Below are 13,318 nucleotides of genomic sequence, written 5' to 3'. Positions count from 1 at the left end.
CTGCCTGCTTCTTCTAAGAAAATGAGTTTTCCCGAAAGAAACTTTCTGTTTCCAGTTCCTAGTTGGAAGCTCACCCTGCTCCTCTCTTTAACTAAAGTGAAAGTCAAGGGGACCACTAGCCTCAATGTAGGGCCCTGAATATCCTTACAAAACGGGAGGTATGCAAGAGCTCCTTGAGGCCTTCAACGCTGTTCTGCTTTAGTTTAACGGTTGTAACTTACCAAGACTCCTAGGAACATTACTTCAACACCCGTTTCGGTAACAGAACACTGCATAGAGCAAGGAAGCTCTGGTCCTCCGTGTATGCTGCGTGTCAACCTAGAAATTGGAGACTGATGGCACAAGGCTTGTTTTGCCAATAGGAAAGCTCCGTTCATGCGGTCTCGAAGATACCTGAATAGCATTGTTGTTGCCGGGGATTTAGTCACTGCCTGCCTGCTTCTGCTAAGAAAATGAGTTTTCCTGAAAGAAACCTTGTACTTCCAGTTCCTATTTGGAAGCTCACCCTACTCTGCTGTATAACAACAGTGAAAGTCAAGGGGACCACTAGCCTCGATGTAAGGCCCTGAATATCCTTACAAAACGGGAGGTATGCAGCAGCTTCATGACGCCTTGAACGCTGTTCTGCTTTAGTTTAACGGTAGTAAGCTTTCCAAGACTCCTAGAGACCTTGCTTCAGCACCCGTTTGGGTGTCAGAAAACTGCCTAGAGCCAGGAAGCTTTGGTCCTGCGTGTGTGCCGCATATGAACTTACAAATTGGAGACTGATGGCACAAGGCTTGTTTGCCCATTCTGAAAGCTCCGTTCATGCGGCCTCGAATATACCTGAAAAGCATTGTTGTTGCCCGAGTTTTAGTCACTGCCGGCATGGTTCTGAGAAGATATTGAGTTTTCCGGTTAGAAACCTTGTGCTTCCAGTTCCTATTTGGAAGCTCACCCTGCTCTGCTCTATACCTAAAGTGAAAGTCAACGTGAGCCCTGGCCTCGAAGGAAGGCCCTTTTTGGCCCTGCCAAACGGGAGGCGTGGAACAGCTCCATGAGGCCTTCTTCACTGTTCTGCTTCAGTTTCACGGTCGTAAGCTTCTCAAGACTCTTAGGGACCTGCTACAGCACCCTTTTCGGTAACTGTACACTGCATAGAGCCAGGAAGCTCTCGTCCTCCGTGTATGCTACGTGTCAACCTAGAAATTAGGAAACTGATGGCACAAGGCTTGCTTTGCCAATAGGAAAGCTCCGTTCATGCGGCCTCGAAGATACCTGAAAAGCATTGTTGTTGCCAGGGATTTAGTCACTGCCTGCCTGCTTCTGCAAAGAAAATGAGTTTTCCTGAAAGAAACCTTGTGCTTCCAGTTCCTATTTGGAAGCTCACCCTACTCTGCTGTATAACTAAAGTGAAAGTCAAGGGGAGCTCTAGCCTCGATGTAAGGCCCTGAATATCCTTACAAAACGGGAGGCATGCAGCAGCTCCTTGAGGCCTTCAACGCTGTTCTGCTTTAGTTTAACGTTAGTAAGCTTTCCAGGACTCCTAGGAACCTTACTTAACCGTTTCGGTAACAGAACTGTGCATAAAACCAGGAAGCTCTGGTCTTCCGTGTATGCTGCTTGTCAACCTAGAAATTGGAGACTGATGGCACAAGGCTTCTTTAGCCATTAGGAAAGCTCCGTTCATGCGGCCAAGAAAATACCTGAATAGCATTGTTGTTGCCGGTGATTTAGTCACTGCCTGCCTGCTTCTGCGAAGAAAATGAGTTTTCCTGAAAGAAACCTTATGCTTCCTGTTCCTAGTTGGAAGCTCACCCTGCTCTTCTTCATAAATAAATGAAAGTCAAGGGGAGCACTAGCCTCGATGTAATGACCTGTTTATCCTCACAACGCGGGAGGTATGCAGCAGCTCCATGAGGACTTCAACGCTATTCTGCTTTAGTTTAACGGTAGTAAGCTTTCAAAGACTCATAGAGACCTTGCTTCAGCACCCGTTTTGGTATCAGAAAACTGCTTAGAGCCAGGAAGATTTGGTCCTGCGTGTCTGCTGCATATCAACTTACAAATTGGAGACTGATGGCACAAGGCTTGTTTGCCCATTCTGAAAGTTCCGTTCATGCGGCCTCGAATATACCTGAAAAGCATTGTTGTTGCCAGGGTTTTAGTCACTGCCGGCATGGTTCTGAGAAGATATTGAGTTTTCCGGTAAGAAACCTTGTGCTTCCAGTTGCTAATTGGAAGCTCACCCTGCTCTGCTCTATACCTAAAGCGAAAGTCAACGTGAGGCCTGGCCTCGAAGGAAGGCCCTGATTTGCCTTGCCAAATGGGAGGCGTGGAACAGCTCCATGAGGCCTTCTTCACTGTTCTGCTTCAGTTTCACGGTCGTAATCTTCTCGAGACTCTTAGGGACCTGCTACAGCACCATTTCGGTAACAGTACACTGCATAGAGCCAGGAAGCTCTGGTCCTGCGTGTATGCTGCGTGTCAACCTAGAAATTGGATACTGATGGCACAAGGCTTGTTTTGCCAATAGGAAAGCTCCGTTCTTGCGGCTTCGAAGCTACCTGAAAAGCATTGTTGCCAGGGATTAAGTCACTGCCTGCCTGCTTCTGCAAATAAAATGAGTTTTCCTGAAAGAAACCTTGTGCTTCTAGTTCCTAGTTGGAAGCTCACCCTGCTCTGCTCTATACCTAAAGTGAAAGTCAACGTGAGCCCTTGCCTAGAAGGAAGGCCCTTTTTTGCCTTGCCAAACGGGAGGCGTGGAGCAGCTCCATGAGGCCTTCTTAACTGTTCTGCTTCAGTTTAACGGTCGTAAGCTTTTCAAGACTCTTAGGGACCTGCTACAGCATCCCTTTCGGTAACAGTACACTGCATACAGCCAGGAAGCTCTCGTCCTCCGTGTATGCTGCGTGTTAACCTAGAAATTGGAGACTGATGGCACAAGGCTTGTTTTCTCATTAGGAAACCTCCGTTCATGCGGCCTCGAAGATACCTGAAAAGCATTGTTGTTGCCGGGGATTTAGTCACTGCCTGCCTGCTTCTGCTACGAAAATGAGTTTTCCCGAAAGAAACCTTGTGCTTCCAGTTCCTAGTTGGAAGCTCACCCTGCTCTGCTCTTTAACTAAAGTGAAAGTCAAGGGGAGCACTAGCCTCGATGTAAGGCCCTGAATATCCTTACAAAACGGGAGGCATGCAGCAGCTCCTTGAGGACTTCAACGCTGTTCTGCTTTAGTTTAACGATAGTAAGTTTTCCAAGACTCTTAGGAACCTTATTTCAACACCCGTTTCGGTAACACAACACTGCATAGAGCCAGGAAGCTCTGGTCCTCCGTGTATTCTGCGTGTCCACCTAGAAATTGGAGACTGATGGCACAAGGCTTGTTTTGCCAATAGGAAAGCTCCGTTCATGCAGCCTCGAAGATACCTAGAAAGCATTGTTTTTGCCGGGGTTAGTCATTGCCTGCCTGTTTCTGCAAAGAAAATGAGTTTTCCTGAGAGAAACCTTGTGCTTCCAGTTCCTAGTTGGAAGCTCACCCTGCTCTGCTCTATACCTAAAGTGAAAGTCAACGTGAGCCCTGGCCTCGAAGGAAGGGCCGGATTTGCCTTGCCAAACGAGAGGCGTGGAGCAGCTCCATGAGGCCTTCTTCATGTTCTGCTTCAGTTTCACGGTCGTAAGATTTTCAAGACGCTTAGGGACCTGCTACAGCACCCGTTTCCGTAACAGTACACTTCATAGAGCAAGGAAGCTCTGGTCCTCCGTGTATGCTGCGTGTCAACCTAGAAATTGGAGACTGATGGCACAAGGCTTGTTTTCCCATTAGGAAAGCTCCGTTCATGCGGCCTCGAAGATACCTGAAAAGCATTGTTGTTGCCGGGGTTTTAGTCACTGCCTGCCTGCTTCTGCAAATAAAATGAGATTTCCTGAAAGAAACCTTGTGCTTCCAGTTCTTATTTGGAAGCTCACCCTGCTCTGCTCTGTTCGTAAAGTGAAAGTCAAAGTGAGCCCTGACCTAGAAGGAAGGCCCTTTTTTGCCTTGCCAAACGGGAGGCGTGGAACAGCTCCATGAGGCCTTCTTCACTGTTCTGCTTCAGTTTCACGGTCGTAAGATTTTCAAGACGCTTAGGGACCTGCTACAGCACCCGATTCCGTAAAAGTACACTGCATAGAGCCAGGAAGCTCTGGTCCTCCGTGTATGCTGCGTGTTAACCTAGAAATTGGAGACTGACGGCACAAGGCTTGTTTTGCCAATAGGAAAGTTCCATTCATGTGGCCTTGAAGATACATGAAAAGCATTGTTGTTGCCGGGGATTTAGTCACTGCCTGCCTGCTTCTGCTAAGAAAATGAGTTTTCCTGAAAGAAACCATCTGTTTCCAGTTTCTAGTTGGAAGCTCACCCTGCTCCTCTCTTTAACTAAAGTGAAAGTCAAGGGGACCACTAGCCTCGATGTAAGGCCCTGAATATCCTTACAAAACGGGGGGCATGCAAGAGCTCCTTGAGGCCTTCAACGCTGTTCTGATTTAGTTTAACGGTAGTAACTTTCCAAGACTCCTAGGAACATTACTTCAACACCCGTTTCGGTAACAGAACACTGCATAGAGGAAGGAAGCTCTGGTCCTCCGTGTATGCTGCGTGTCAACCTAGAAATTGGAGACTGATGGCACAAGGCTTGTTTTGCCAATAGGAAAGCTCCGTTCATGCGGCCTCGAAGATATCTGAATAGCATTGTTGTTGCCGGGGATTTAGTCACTGCCTGCCTGCTTCTGCTAAGAAAATGACTTTTCCCGAAAAAACCTTGTGCTTCCAGTTCCTAGTTGGAAGCTAACCCTACTCTGCTGTATAACTAAAGTGAAAGTCAAGGGGAGCACTACCCTCGATGTAAGGCCCTGAATATCCTTACAAAACGGGAAGCATGCAGTAGCTCCTTGAGGCCTTCAACGCTGTTCTGCTTTAGTTTAACGTTAGTAAGCTTTCCAAGACTCCTAGGAGCCTTACTTCAACACCTCTTTCGGTAACAGAACAGTGCATAGAACCAGGAAGCTCTGTCCTCCGTGTATGCTGCGTGTCAACATAGAAATTGGAGACTGATGGCACAAGGCTTGTTTTCCCATTAGGAAAGCTCCGTTCATGCGGCCTCGAAAATACCTGAATAGCATTGTTGTTGCCGGGGATTTAGTCACTGCCTGCCTGCTTCTGCGAAGAAAATGAGTTTTCCTGAAAGAAACTTTGTGCTTCTAGTTCCTAGTTGGAATCTCACCCTGCTCTGCTCCATAACTAAATGAAAGTCAAGGGGAGCACTAGCCTCGATGTAAGGCCCTGAATATCCTTACAAAACGGGAGGTATGCAGCAGCTTCATGAGGCCTTGAACGCTGCTTTGCTTTAGTTTAAAGGTAGTAAGCTTTCCAAGACTCCTAGAGACCTTGCTTCAGCACCCGTTTGGGTGTCAGAAAACTGCCTAGAGCCAGGAAGTTTTGGTCCTGCGTGTATGCCACATATGAACTTACAAATTGGAGACTGATGGCACAATGCTTGTTTGCCCATTCTGAAAGCTCCGTTCATGCGGCCTCGAATATACCTGAAAAGCATTGTGGTTGCCCGGGTTTTAGTCACGGCCGGCATGGTTCTGAGAAGATATTGAGTTTTCTGGTAAGAAACCTTGTGCTTCCAGTTCCTATTTGGAAGCTCACCCTGCTCTGCTCTATACCTAAAGTGAAAGTCAACGTGAGCCCTGGCCTCGAAGGAAGGCCCTTTTTGGCCTTGCCAAACGGGAGGCGTGGAACAGCTCCATGAGGCCTTCTTCACTGTTCTGCTTCAGTTTCACGGTCGTAAGATTTTCAAGACGCTTAGTGACCTGCTATAGCACCCGATTCCGTAACAGTACACTGCATAGAGCCAGGAAGCTCTGGTCCTCCGTGTATGCTGCGTGTTAACCTAGAAATTGGAGACTGATGGCACAAGGCTTGTTTTGCCAATAGGAAAGTTCCATTCATGCGGCCTTGAAGATACCTGAAAAGCATTGTTGTTGCAGGGGATTTAGTCACTGCCTGCCTGCTTCTGCTAAGAAAATGAGTTTTCGTGAAAGAAACCTTCTGTTTCCAGTTCCTAGTTGGAAGCTCACCCTGCTCTTCTCTATAACTAAAGTGAATGTCAAGGGGAGCACTTGCCTCGAAGTAAGGCCCTGAATATCCTTACAAAACGGGAGGCATGCAGCATCTCCATGAGGACTTCAACGCTGTTCTGCTTTAGTTTTACGGCAGTATGCTTTCGAATACTCCTAGAGACCTTGTTTCAGCACCTGTTTCGGTTTCAGAAAACTGCCTAGAGCCAGGCAGCTTTCGTCCTGCGTGAGTGCTGCGTATCAACTTACATATTGAAGACTGATGGCACAAGGCTTGTTTGCCCATTATGAAAGCACCGTTTATGCGGCCTCGAAGATTCTTGAAAGGCTTTGTTGTTGCCGGTGTTTTAGTCACTGCATGCATAGTTCGGATAAGATATTGAGTTTTCCCATAAGAAACCTTGTGCTTCCAGTACCTAGTTGGAAACTCCCCTTGCTCTGCACTGTAACTAACGTTAAAATCAAGGGAGCGCTCGCCTCTATGTAAGGCCCTGAATATCCTTCCAAAACGGGAGTCATGCAGCAGTTCCCTGAGGCTTTCAACGCTGTTCTGCTTTTGTTTAACGGTAGTAAGCTTTCCAAGACTCCTAAAGACCCTTCTTCAGCACCCTTTTCGATATCAGAAAATTGCCTAGAGCCAGGAAGCCCTGGTTCAGCGAGTATGCTGCGTGTCAACCTAGAAATTGGAGACTGATGGCACAAGGCCTGTTTGCCCATTATGAAAGCTCCGTTCATGTGGCCTCGAATATACCTGAAAAGCATTGCTGTTGCCAGAGTTGTAGTCACTGCCGGCATGTTTCTGAGAAGATATTGAGTTATCCCATAAGAAATCTTGTGCTTCCAGTTCCTCGTTGGAAGCTCACCCTGCTCTGCTCTACACCTAAAGTCAAAGTCAACGTGAGCCCTAGCCTCGAAGGAAGGCCCTGATTTGCCTTGCCGAACGGGAGGCATGGAGCAGCTCCATGAGGCCTTCTTCACTGTTCTGCTTTACTTTTACCGTAGTAAGCTTTTCAAGACTCCTAAGGACCTTTCTTTAGAAACCGTTTCAGTACCAGTATACTGAGTAGAGCCAAGAAGCTCAGGGCCAGCTAAGCAACTTCTGCCCCGTAGGCCTTTTGGAACACCTCAGTGTTGGCTAGAGAAAGGCAACACACTGCACTCCTCCCTGGGAGAGCCAGATGACCGCAGCTCTACACAGGATTCAGGAACACACTTCTAGACTGTCCTCCATGCAATGGATGTAACCTCATTCCCCTAGCTGAACTCTATTGAGAAAAACACTCTACTTCGAATCCCTTTTCACCTTTTACACTTAGAGTCACGCATCCTCAAGGAGGTGGTCGGCTTGCATCCACGTACAATTTAAGCACTGTTCTTGGTGTAACACTGCAGGTCTTTGGAAGAAGCACAGGCAGCTGTCTCCCTCACGCATCCTTTGTTTAGGCACTTTGCTGCAGTCAGATAAGCTGTCGTAGAAAAAAGTTGAATCAGGGAAAGCCCCACTGGGTATCGTGAATCTCTTTTGACTTGTTAACATCAACATGTCCTTATGCTGCGTGTCAATCTGTAAATGTGAGACTGAGACACACATCTTGCTTTCCCATTTTGAAAGCTCCACTCATGCAGTCTCGAAGCTACCAGAAAAGCACTGTTGTTACGGTGCTTTGAGTTACTGCCGGCATGGCTCAGAGAAGAAAATGAGTTTTCTGGAAAGAAACATTGTGCTTCCAGTTCCAAGTTGGAAGCTCAACCTGCGCTCCTCTATGCCAAAAGTGAGAGTCAACGTGAGCACCAACCTCCAAGTAAGGCCCTGATTATCCTTGCAAAGCGGGAGGCATGCAGCAGTTCCTTGAGGCCTTCATGGCTGTTCTTCTTTAGTTTAGCGGTAGTAAGCTTTCCAAGACTCCTAGGAACCTTCCTTCAGCACCCGTTTCGGTAACAGAAAACTGCAGAGAGCCAGGAAGCTCTGGTCCTCCGTGTATGCTGCGTGTCAACCTAGAAATTGGAGTCTGATGGCACAAGGCTTGTTTTCTCATTAGGAAAGCTCCGTTCATGCGGCCTCGAAGATACCTGAAAAGTATTGTTGTTGCCAGGGATTTAGTCACTGCCTGCCTGCTTCTGCGAAGAAAATGAGTTTTCCCGAAAGAAACCTTGTGCTTCCTGTTCCTAGTTGGAAGCTCACCCTGCTCTGCTCTATAACTAAAGTGAAAGTCAAGGGGAGCACTTGCCTCGAAGTAAGGCCCTGAATATCCTTACAAAACGGGAGGCATGCAGCATCTCCATGAGGACTTCAACGCTGTTCTGCTCTAGTTTTACGGCAGTATGCTCTCCAATACTCCTAGAGACCTTGCTTCAGCACCCGTTTCGGTTTCAGAAAACTGCCTAGAGCCAGGCAGCTTTCGTCCTGCGTGAGTGCTGCGTATCAACTTACCTATTGAAGACTGATGGCACAAGGCTTGTTTGCCCATTATGAAAGAACCGTTTATGCGGCCTCGAAGATTCCTGAAAGGCTTTGTTGTTGCCGGGGTTTTAGTCACTGCATGCATAGTTCGGATAAGATATTGAGTTTTCCCTTAAGAAACCTTGTGCTTCCAGTACCTAGTTGGAAGCTCCCCTTGCTCTGCACTGTAACTAAAGTTAAAGTCAAGGGAGCGCTCGCCTCTATGTAAGGCCCTGAATATCCTTCCAAAACGGGAGGCATGCAGCAGTACCCTGAGGCTTTCAACGCTGTTCTGCTTTTGTTTAACGGTAGTAAGCTTTCCAAGACTCCTAAAGAACCTGCTTCAGCACCCGTTTCGATATCAGAAAATTGCCTAGAGCCAGGAAGCCCTGGTTCAGCGAGTATGCTGCGTGTCAACCTAGAAATTGGAGACTGATGGCACAAGGCCTGTTTGCCCATTATGAAAGCTCCGTTCATGTGGCCTCGAATATACCTGAAAAGCATTGCTGTTGCCAGAGTTGTAGTCCCTGCCGGAATGTTTCTGAGAAGATATTGAGTTATCCCATAAGAAAGCTTGTGCTTCCAGTTCCTAGTTGGAAGCTCACCTTGCTCTGCTCTACACCTAAAGTCAAAGTCAACGTGAGCCCTAGTCTCGAAAGAAGGCCCTGATTTCCCTTGCCAAACGGGAGGCATGGAGCAGCTCCATGAGGCCTTCTTCACTGTTCTGCTTTACTTTTACCGTAGTAAGCTTTTCAAGACTCCTAAGGACTTTTCTTTAGAAACCGTTTCAGTACCAGTATACTGAGTAGAGCCAAGAAGCTCAGGGCCAGCTAAGCAAGTTCTTCCCCGTAGGCCTTTTGGAACACCTCAGTGTTGGCTAGAGAAAGGCAACACACTGCACTCCTCCCTGGGAGAGCCAGATGACCTCAGCTCTACAAAGGATTCAGGAACACACTTCTAGACTGTCCTCCATGCAATGGATGTAACCTCATTCCCCTAGCTGAACTCTATTGAGAAAAACGCTCTGCTTCGAATCCCTTTTCACCTTTTACACTTAGAGTCACGCATCCTCAAAGAGGTGGTCGGCTTGCATCCAAGTACAATTTAAGCACTGTTCTTGGTGTAACACTGCAGGTCTTTGGAAGAAGCACAGGCAGCTGTCTCCCTCATGCATCCTTTGTTTAGGCACTTTGCTGCAGGCAGATAAGCTGTCGTAGAAAAAAGTTGAATCAGGGAAAGCCCCACTGGGTATCGTGAATCTCTTTTGACTTGTTAACATCAACATGTCCTTATGCTGCGTGTCAATCTGGAAATGTGAGACTGAGACACAGATCTTGCTTTCCCATTTTGAAAGCTCCACTCATGCAGTCTCGAAGCTACCAGAAAAGCACTGTTGTTACGGTGCTTTGAGTTACTGCCGGCATGGCTCAGAGAAGAAAATGAGTTTTCTGGAAAGAAACTTTGTGCTACCAGTTCCAAGTTGGAAGCTCAACCTGCGCTCCTCTAGACCAAAAGTGAGAGTCAACGTGAGCACCAACCTCCAAGTAAGGCCCTGATTATCCTTGCAAAGCGGGAGGCATGCAGCAGTTCCATGAGGCCTTCATGGCTGATCTTCTTTAGTTTAGCGGTAGTAAGCTTTCCAGGACTCCTAGGAACCTTCCTTCAGCACCCGTTTCGGTAACAGAACACTGCAGAGAGCCAGGAAGCTCTGGTCCTCCGTGTATGCTGCGTGTCAACCTAGAAATTGTAGACTGATGGAACAAGGCTTGTTTTCTCATTAGGAAAGCTCCGTTCATGCGGCCTCGAAGATACCTGAAAAGCATTGTTGTTGCCAGGGATGTAGTCACTGCCTGCCTGCTTCTGCGAAGAAAATGAGTTTTCCCGAAAGAAACCTTGTGCTTCCAGTTCCTAGTTGGAAGCTTACCCTGCTCTGCTCTATAACTAAAGTGAAAGTCAAGGGGACCACTTGCCTCGAAGTAAGGCCCTGAATATCCTTACAAAACGGGAGGCATGCAGCATCTCCATGAGGACTTCAACGCTGTTCTGGTTTCGGTTTACGGTAGTAAGCTTTCCAATACTCCTAGAGACCTTGCTTCAGCACCCGTTTCGGTATCAGAAAACTGCCTGGAGCCAGGAAGCTTTCGGCCTGCGTGAGTGCTGCGTATCAACTTATATATTGAAGAGTGATGGCACAAGGCTTGTTTGCCCATTATAAAACCACCGTTTATGCGGCCTCGAAGATTCCTGAAAGGCTTTGTTGCTGCCGGGGTTTTAGTCACTGCATGCATAGTTCGGATAAGATATTGAGTTTTCCCATAAGAAACATTGTGCTTCCAGTACCTAGTTGGAAGCTTCCCTTGCTCTGCCCTGTAACTAAAGTTAAAGTCAAGGGAGCGCTCGCCTCTATGTAAGGCCCTGAATATCCGTCCAAAACGGGAAGCATGCAGCAGTTCCCTAAGGCTTTCAACGCTGTTCTGCTTTTGTTTAACGGTAGTAAGCTTTCCAAGACTCCTAAAGACCCTGCTTCAGCACCCGTTTCGATATCAGAAAATTGCCTAGAGCCAGGAAGCCCTGGTTCAGCCAGTATGCTGCGTGTCAACCTAGAAATTGGAGACTGATGGCACAAGGCCTGTTTGCCCATTATGAAAGCTCCGTTCATGTGATCTCGAATATACCTGAAAAGCATTGCTGTTGCCAGAGTTGTAGTCACTGCCGGCATATTTCTGAGAAGATATTGAGTTATCCCATAAGAAACCTTGTGCTTCCAGTTCCTAGTTGGAAGCTCACCCTTCTCTGTTCCATAACTAAATGAAAGTCAAGGGGAGCACTAGCCTCGATGTAAGGCCCTGAATATCCTTACAAAACGGGAGGTATGCAGCAGCTTCATGAGGCCTTGAAAGGTGTTCTGCTTTAGTTTAACTGTACTAAGCTTTCCAAGACTCCTAGAGACCTTGCTTCAGCACCCGTTTGGGTGTCAGAAAACTGCCTAGAGCCAGGAAGCTTTGGTCCTGCGTGTATGCCGCATATGAACTTACAAATTGGAGAGTGATGGCACAAAGCTTGTTTGCCCATTCTGAAAGCTCCGTTTATGCGGCCTCGAATATACCTAAAAAGCATAGTTGTTGCCGGGGATTTAGTCACTGCCTGCCTGCTTCTGCGAATAAATGAGTTTTCCTGAAGGAAACCTTGTGCTTCCAGTTCCTAGTTGGAAGCTAACCCTACTCTCCTGTATAACTAAAGTGAAAGTCAAGGGGAGCACTAGCCTCGATGTAAGGCCCTGAATATCCTTACAAAACGGGAAGCATGCAGCAGCTCCTTGAGGCCTTCAACGCTGTTCTGCTTTAGTTTAACGTTAGTAAGCTTTCCAAGACTCCTAGGAACCTTACTTCAACACCCGTTTCGGTAACAGAACAGTGCATAGAACCAGGAAGCTCTGTCCTCCGTGTATGCTCCGTGTCAACCTAGAAATTGGAGACTGATGGCACAAGGCTTGTTTGCCAATAGGAAAGTTCCATTCATGCCGCCTTGAAGATACCTGAAAAGCATTGTTGTTGCCGGGGATTTAGTAACTGCCTGCCTGCTTCTTCTAAGAAAATGAGTTTTCCCGAAAGAAACTTTCTGTTTCCAGTTCCTAGTTGGAAGCTCACCCTGCTCCTCTCTTTAACTAAAGTGAAAGTCAAGGGGACCACTAGCCTCAATGTAGGGCCCTGAATATCCTTACAAAACGGGAGGTATGCAAGAGCTCCTTGAGGCCTTCAACGCTGTTCTGCTTTAGTTTAACGGTTGTAACTTACCAAGACTCCTAGGAACATTACTTCAACACCCGTTTCGGTAACAGAACACTGCATAGAGCAAGGAAGCTCTGGTCCTCCGTGTATGCTGCGTGTCAACCTAGAAATTGGAGACTGATGGCACAAGGCTTGTTTTGCCAATAGGAAAGCTCCGTTCATGCGGTCTCGAAGATACCTGAATAGCATTGTTGTTGCCGGGGATTTAGTCACTGCCTGCCTGCTTCTGCTAAGAAAATGAGTTTTCCTGAAAGAAACCTTGTACTTCCAGTTCCTATTTGGAAGCTCACCCTACTCTGCTGTATAACAACAGTGAAAGTCAAGGGGACCACTAGCCTCGATGTAAGGCCCTGAATATCCTTACAAAACGGGAGGTATGCAGCAGCTTCATGACGCCTTGAACGCTGTTCTGCTTTAGTTTAACGGTAGTAAGCTTTCCAAGACTCCTAGAGACCTTGCTTCAGCACCCGTTTGGGTGTCAGAAAACTGCCTAGAGCCAGGAAGCTTTGGTCCTGCGTGTGTGCCGCATATGAACTTACAAATTGGAGACTGATGGCACAAGGCTTGTTTGCCCATTCTGAAAGCTCCGTTCATGCGGCCTCGAATATACCTGAAAAGCATTGTTGTTGCCCGAGTTTTAGTCACTGCCGGCATGGTTCTGAGAAGATATTGAGTTTTCCGGTTAGAAACCTTGTGCTTCCAGTTCCTATTTGGAAGCTCACCCTGCTCTGCTCTATACCTAAAGTGAAAGTCAACGTGAGCCCTGGCCTCGAAGGAAGGCCCTTTTTGGCCCTGCCAAACGGGAGGCGTGGAACAGCTCCATGAGGCCTTCTTCACTGTTCTGCTTCAGTTTCACGGTCGTAAGCTTCTCAAGACTCTTAGGGACCTGCTACAGCACCCTTTTCGGTAACTGTACACTGCATAGAGCCAGGAAGCTCTCGTCCTCCGTGTATGCTACGTGTCAACCTAGAAATTAGGAAACTGATGGCA

Source organism: Balaenoptera physalus (genome assembly GCF_965194825.1).
Source record: "Balaenoptera physalus genome assembly, contig: HAP1_SCAFFOLD_1372, whole genome shotgun sequence".
NCBI lineage: Eukaryota > Metazoa > Chordata > Mammalia > Artiodactyla > Balaenopteridae > Balaenoptera > Balaenoptera physalus.
Note: the sequence above shows the minus strand (reverse complement) of the source record.